Source organism: Perca fluviatilis, chromosome 11, assembly GCF_010015445.1.
Source record: "Perca fluviatilis chromosome 11, GENO_Pfluv_1.0, whole genome shotgun sequence".
Lineage (NCBI taxonomy): Eukaryota > Metazoa > Chordata > Actinopteri > Perciformes > Percidae > Perca > Perca fluviatilis.
In genome coordinates this window covers 35,105,631-35,113,346 of record NC_053122.1, presented here as the reverse complement: position 1 = coordinate 35,113,346, position 7,716 = coordinate 35,105,631, and the positions used below count along the sequence as shown (strand labels likewise).

The 7,716-nt window shown below is 49.1% G+C and overlaps 1 long non-coding RNA gene across 1 annotated transcript; it reads left to right on the top strand.

The window, feature by feature from the left end:
* The first annotated feature begins 320 nt into the window (after window positions 1-320).
* LOC120568377 lies at window positions 321-850 on the top strand. The gene is made up of 4 exons (XR_005640712.1): window positions 321-423; window positions 520-582; window positions 655-724; window positions 802-850. It is a non-coding gene; the product is annotated as an uncharacterized LOC120568377 (long non-coding RNA).
* Window positions 851-7,716: the final 6,866 nt, after the last annotated feature.

Genomic DNA, 7,716 nt, shown 5'->3' with positions numbered 1-7,716 from the left:
TGTGCTGATTAGGGATGCACCGAAATGAAAATTCTTGGTCGAAACCGAAAACCGAAAAAGAGGAAACCAAGACCGAAAACCGAAACACCGAAATAAATTATGGCAATTATTAGTACCATTGCATTTATGGCTATGACTGTGTAATAACTTTACTAAAATCAAGGCATTGCAATTGTATAAATTAATATTAAAGTTTAATAAAAAAAATATCTAGCAGAAATATGGCTACAATCTGATAGTCACATACAGTATATAGTAGCCTAAGAACAGAATAGCTTACCTATTGTTATTATTATTGTAGCAGTATAGAAAAAGTTGTCTTGTTGCGCCTGCTGACCACTAGGGCGGCAGTATATAAGTGCGGCCTTCCTTCTCGCGCTCCCACTGCTGCATCATTTCCGGGTCAGGTGTCTGTCTGTGCAGGTAATGCACCGCGCTACTGCTGCGGCTATTGCTTTGTTTCAGCCTTTTTTTATCATTATGTCCTTATGTTTTAAAGCCTGCGTGTTTTCACTGCAGAGCAGCGACCGAGTGCTCCGTGTGGCGTTCTCCATTTTTATTTCCTGGTTCCCTTGAGCGGTGGTAAGTGTTCAGTCTCTCTCTCCGTGTGTTAAACCGAGTGCTATCCTGTAGCTAATACTAGTGTGGTCACAGGTAGATGTCTGCTGTCGTGTGGGTCTTTCTCTCCCTCCCTCTCGCTGTGCAGGTTTGACTTTGAAAACAGGTATGCTACCTTAAATTTAGCCCCCGAAAACCTTGATTAATGTAGATTAGCCATGCTAATTTTATGTTTATTGACAGGGAATGCTCATCAGCTGGCCGAAGTCTACCGGTGGTGATTGAGGTGATTCCATCACCAGCTGATTGGGGCCGCTGCTGTTTTGTCTCCACTGCTAAATGCTGCTTGGTCTGCTTTTGTCTCCACTGCTAAATGCTGCTTGGTCTGTTTTGTCTCCACTGCTAAATGCTGCTAATTGTACAGCTTTCTCTGCTGCTAACTACACAGCCTTGTCTGCTGCTGTGCCTCGGCTGCTAACTGCACAGCTTTGTTTTGGCCGCGAACTACACAGCGTGTCGCTACTGCTTGGCACTGTTGTTGCTGGCTTTTGGTGCGCATGGTGAATTGCCAACACCGACTTTTAGCTTGTTTATTCCTTTAATTTTAACTGACTGAGGAATTAATCATTTAGTTTGTATTATTGTTTTGTTTTTTTTACTTTATTATTTTGATCAAGTAAACTGTTTTTGTTTATCTTATTGTTTTGGTTAACCTGATTTTGTGAATTATCTCCTGTTTTGTTGTACATTTTTGAGATTAATTTTGTTATAACCTTCTTTTTGTTTGTCCTTTTCAGTGGCTGCAGGCTGGTGGTGGTGCTGGTGACGTGGGTGGTGGTGGTCTTCCTTCTCGTGTGCCGTGTTAACTTGGATTTGGTGATCTCACTGTGTGTCTTGGTGAACCCTTTTTTTTCTTTAATTTAGTTTTATTAGTTCTTCTTCCCCTTCACCTGCCCTTCCCACCAGTAGGCCTCAGCCCCTGATTAGGTTTCTTTCCTTTTTCTTATTTGTGATCAATGCTATATTTTATATTTATACAGTTTTATTGAATAAACTATTTTTGTAATCTGGGAACCACGTGTTTTTGCCCATTGAGTGGAACGAACCTGTGTGCTTTAAAGGTCTTGGGCCTATCCCAAGTGGCGTTGTCGGAAATCTTAAAATCTCAAGAGTGTCATCAAACCCATTCGATTTGCCACACTTGGCGTTGTCGGCAGGATTCACTCTTCTAACGGCAAAGACGTGTGTTCCCTGTGGGGTTGAGTTTTTTTTTCTTGTGTTTGTTTTTTTTCTCTGGTGTACTAATGTTGTTTTTCTTGTAGGCATTTGGGAGAACTTAAAGAGACAAAGCAGCAGTGGTTTCCAGTGGATCTTCGTGCCAGTTTTGGTGAGATTTGGTTAGCAGGTTAGCCGTAGGTGCAGGTTTGAGTTTTATTGTAGCCATGGAGGAAGAGTTACAGGAACTTAAAACTCTGATAACTCAGTTAAAAGCTGATAATGAGCGGTTACGACAGGAACAGGCTGGCTCTAGTGCCTTACCGTCTACCTCTGTTGTGCCACCTACTGCCCCTTCCACTTCCAGCGTCCCTGTAACAGAGAGGCTGGTGTTTGTGCCCCGTGATAGGAAGTGTCCTGTTTTTAGGGGAAGAACAGGTATGGGGTTGAGTGAGTGGAGGGAGGAAATAGAGGCGTGTATGAGGTCCCGGCGTTTATCCCAGTCTGACCGGGCATTTTTCCTGTTTGACCACCTGGAGGGTGAAGCTAGGGATGAGCTAAAGTATCGCTCTAGCACAGAGAGAGAGGACCCCGTTAGAGTATTGGCTATTTTACAGGAGCTGTACGGATGCGCGGAGTCTTATGTTGCTCTGCAGGAGGCTTTCTTCTCCAGAAGGCAGCAGGAGGGAGAGACTCTTCAGGAGTTCTCCCTCGCTTTGATGGGCCTCATGGAGAAGGTGAAGCAGCGTGCACCTATTGGTGTGCCAAATGCAGAAGCTCTTTTGAGAGATCAATTTGTTGAGCATGTGCTGGACAGTTCCCTGCGTCGTGAGTTAAAGCAGTTAGTGCGTAGACAGCCCAATTACACCCTGCTTGCTGTTAGAGCAGAGGCAATTCAGTGGGAGCTTGAAGGTCTACCCGGCAGTGTGAGGGGCCGCAGTCATTCTGTCCCCTCAGTGTTTGGTGTCCAGTATGCCGTTCAAGGTAACCCGCAGGGCGTTGTCTCTTCCCCCCCTGTGTCAGAGATGGGTGAGATGAAGGAGATGCTGCAGCGTCAGCAAGAGCAGCTTAATAAGCTCACAGAAAGCATTGCTCTGCTGCAGGTCTCTCACCAGCACAGTTATCCACCTCGTACCGGCCCTATGCTATGCAGGCGCTGCAATCAGCCCGGCCATTTTGCGAGGGAGTGTAGACTCGTACGCGCTCCACAGTCCCATTCACAGCCCCTATCTAATCATGGTGAGCAGTCTCGTTTTGCTTCTGGGTCGGAAAACTAGTGCCCACCGAGCTGCAGAGCCACAGTTTGGGTGGGGCCGCTACTGGCTCACAAGTTTTTCCAAGTAGCTCAGAGGTTTCTGAGCTGATTGCGTCGTGTCCCCATTTAGCTGTGGACATGGGTGGAGTGAAGGTTCCTTGTTTGGTGGATACTGGTTCCATGGTGTCTACTATTTCTGAGAGCTTTTTCCGCCAGCATTTTGAGCCTTGGGGTCAGGAGCGCCTCCGATCATGTCATTGGCTACAGCTTAGAGCCGCTAACGGCCTGGCAATCCCCTATATCGGCTACTTGGAGCTAGAGGTACAGCTTTGTGGCAAAGTGATGCCCCACTGTGGAGTATTGGTTTTAAGAGACCCCCCTGGTGGTGTGCCGGCTCAAGTGCCTGGTGTTCTGGGGATGAATGTTATCCGTAAATGCTACCAAGAGCTCTTTGGGCAGCATGGCTTGGCTTTGTTTTCTCAGCCCTGTGTTTCTGAGGCACCGGGGCCTATTGTGCAAGCGCTGCAGCAGTGCTATTGTGCAGAGGTCCTTCAGGACAGTCCAGGAAGGGTAAAGGTCAGGGGTAAGAAGGTTTGGCGGATTCCTGGTGGTGTCATGAAGATCGTGGCAGCCACCTGCTCTGAATAATTCTCTGGCTCCACAGTGTTGTTTGAGCCCTTGGATTCTGGTTTGCCGAGTGTTTTGCTTGCTTCTCCTGCCCTGGTTCAAGTGATCAGGGCACGGCCTACATACCGGTGGTTAATGTAGGCTCTGTTGAGGCAGTGCTGCATCCCCGCAGTTATTGGCACCCTGGGCACTGTCAATGTCATTAGCCTTCCTACAGGAGTCACTGAGGTGCCGTCTGGTAGGGCGACCATGTCCTCTCACACAGTTTCCCCTACTGTATCACAGCAGATGGGAGAGATGGATCTGTCGTCCCTGTCTGCTGATCAGCAGAGTCAGGCGTTCTCTGCTTGGGCAGTACACCTCTGTCTTTTCGGCTCACGATGGGGATTTGGGTTGTACTAACCTTATCTCCCATGACATCCCCCTGGTTGATGACATTCCGGGTCAGGCAACGCTATAGGCGTATTCCACCCTCAGATTATGAGGTTGTGAAGGAGCACATTAACCAGCTGCTCTCATCACAGGTAATCCGGGAGAGCAGCAGCCCCTATGCCTCCCCCATTGTGTTAGTGAGGAAAAAGGATGGTAGTCTGCGCATGTGTGTTGACTACAGACAGCTAAATAGTAAAACCAGGAAAGATGCCTTTCCTCTGCCACGCATAGAGGAGTCCTTGGATGCGTTGTCTGGTGCCTGTTGGTTCTCTACCCTGGACCTGGCCAGTGGTTACAACCAGGTACCAGTTGCTGAGGCATATCGAGCAAAGGACCCTTCTGTACACCATTCGGGTTTATTTGAATGGAACAGGATGCCCTTTGGGCTCTGTAACGCCGCAATACCTTTCGAGGTTAATGCAGCGTATTTTTGGGGATCAACAGTGTCAGTCTCTCTTGTTGTACCTTGATGATATTGTTGTGTTCTCATCGACAGTGGAACAACATCTGGAGCGGTTGAAAGTAGTGCTAAGCCGACTTCAAACTGAGGGCCTCAAGGCCAAGCTAAGTAAATGTTCCTTCTTTCAGAAGGAGGTACATTACTTGGGCCATGTGATTTCTGGTGAGGGTGTCTCCACCGATCCAAGAAAAATTGAAGTGGTAGCCAATTGGCCGATCCCCACTACCGCCTCAGAGTTGCGGTCTTTTCTTGGTTTCGGCAGTTATTACCGGCGTTTTGTGGAGGGCTTTGCTGAGCTGGCAGCACCCCTGCACAAGGTTGTGGCTGAGGTTGGTCATGCTAAGACTGGTAAGAAGTCTGAGTGTGGGTTTATCAGGTGTTGGACTGATGAGTGCCAAAAGAGTTTTCAAGCACTGAAAACTAAGCTCACCTCTACACCAGTGTTAGCCTATGCAGATTTTTCCCTCCCTTTCATTCTGGAGGTTGATGCGAGCCATGGTGGTTTGGGAGCGGTGCTCTCTCAAGAGCAAGCAGGAAAGGTGAGACCAATAGCCTATGCTAGTCGAGGCTTGAGGCCCACAGAAAGGAACATGGTGAATTACAGCTCCATGAAGCTCGAGTTTTTGGCCCTTAAGTGGGCCATGACTGACAAATTCAGAGAGTACTTGTTGGGTAATAAGTGTGTGGTCTATACCGACAACAATCCCCTTAGCCACCTGTCTTCTGCTAAATTGGCTGCTACTGAGCAGCGATGGGCAGCCCAGCTTGCCTCATTTGATTTTGAACTTAAGTATCAGTCAGGGAGGAGCAACAAAAATGCTGATGCTCTTTCTCGTCAGCATCCACCTCCTCCTCAGGATGTGGAAGTGATGCTTCCTAGTACTGCAATACCTCAGCCTTTGCAGCAAGCTTTAGGGTTGAGAAAGGTGGAGGTAACCCAAGCTGCCATTGCAGCTTTGCCACAACACACCTCCTCAGAGATTTATGCCTTTCAACAGGCTGACCCTGTTATCCGGGAATTGTTAGCGCTTTTGGGGAACAAAAGCGGCCGCCGCCATGAAGAGCGGGCACGGCTGTCCCAGGCCACACTGTCGCTCCTTCGAGGTGGGACCGCCTGATCGAGAAGGATGGAATCCTTTATCGCCAGGTGTTCCGCTCCGATGGTGCTGAGGCGGTTTTTCAGCTGTTGCTTCCTGGTACGCTGAGAAACAAGGTTTTGACCCAAGTCCACCAGGAGCATGGGCATCAGGGAGTGGAGCGGACATTGGTGCTCCTTCGGTCTCGGTGTTACTGGCCTGGCATGTCTTCAGATGTGGCACAGTGGTGTCAGACATGTGAAAGGTGTCAAACTGCTAAAGATGTTCACCCAACAGCTCGTAGCTATATGGGGCATCAGTTGGCGTCTCGCCCCAACGAAGTCCTTGCCATTGACTACACTACTCTAGAGCCTGCCCAGAATGGTGTGGAAAACGTCTTGGTGATGACAGATGTTTTCAGTAAGTACACAATAGCTGTCCCCACCCGGGATCAACGTGCCCCACTGTGGCTAGGGTTTTGGTGGCGAGTGGTTTTACAAATTTGCGGCGCCCTGTCGGTTGCATTCCGACCAGGGCCGTAATTTTGAGAGCTCTCTTATCCAACAGCTTTGCAGTTTGTGCGTGTTGTAAAACCCGCAACTACCCCATACCATCCAGCTGGGAATGGTCAGTGTAGCGGTTCAACAGAACCCTCCACAATCTGCTGCGTACACTGCCTGTCTCTCGAAGCCGGACTGGAACGCATGTTTGCCCCAGGTACTATACTCCTATAATACAACGCCCCATCAGGCCACTGGAGAGTCCCCTTTTTCCTAATGTTTGGCCAGGAACCTAGGCTGCCAGTGGACTTCTTGCTGGGTTAGAATCGAGAGTCCTATTAGTGGAACTGTTCGCGAGTGGGTTCAGGAGCATCAGGCCCCGACTGCGGGTGGCATTTGAGGGGGCAAGGGAGCGTTACAGCCGCGGCTGACCGCAGAAAGCAAACCCATGACAGGCATGTTAAGGACCTGCCACTGAGTGAAGGTCAATTGGTGTTCTTGGCGTGACTTCAGTGCCAGGGGGCCCCATAAGATCCGGGATCAGTGGAGCTCTGTGAGGTATAGAGTGTCGAGAGCACCCAGGGAAGGTGGCTCAGTGTACACCATTGTGCCAGTAAATGACCCGACCAAGGTCAGGCAGGTTCACCGCAACATGCTGAAGGCGGTGGTTGGAGTGGACCCCCTGGTGGTGCCTCTTTCCATAACTTGGTTGTGGAAGAGCCACCCTCTGTGGATGAGCATTCAGTTGAGTATGACTTGTGGGTTCTTGGACAACCGCCCTCTGTGCACCCTTCTGCTTTGCCCTCTGACAGATCGAACCCTGGTGACCCTTAATCCCTACCAACTGCCAGTACCATCTGACCCAGATTCTCCGGGGTGTAGCGCGATCGATGACTCCACATGTTGGAGCATCGCCAACTTCTGGCGGCTCCTCCAGTTGGCTGTCCTGGCCCCAGCCATGAAGCGCCCACGTCGGACTACCCGGTCAACTGCTGGCCACCACGCTAATGTTCACCATCTTCCACGGCTGGTGGGAGAGGTGGGGGCTGCTAATCCTCCCACTGTTGTGGCTAATGCTGTTTTTGCTCTTTTCAGACCTTGGTGTTAATTTGTAGCACTTGCTTTGATTTGTCCATCGTCGGGCGTCGATGCAAGAAGGGGGGTAGAAATGTAGCAGTATAGAAAAAGTTGTCTTGTTGCGCCTGCTGACCACTAGGGCGGCAGTATATAAGTGCGGCCTTCCTTCTCGCGCTCCCACTGCTGCATCATTTCCGGGTCAGGTGTCTGTCTGTGCAGGTAATAGTGGTGGGCAGATCGAGGCTTCGTGAAACTATGAAACAGTTGAAGCAAATGTGCCATATTGTGTCGAGGCTTCGAAACAATCCGACACCCGTCTCAACGATGACACCTAGTGGTCACTTGCAGGTGTTACTCTGAAACAACCATGACAACGAGCCATTAAAAAAAATATGTGAAGCTTGTAGGCTCCTCACTGTGCATAATGTTTTTTTGGTCATGGAAATAAATGAATATTAATAAAAGAAATCAAGCCACAATGTCTCACTTTTTTATAGATTTTTATTCCAAAATATT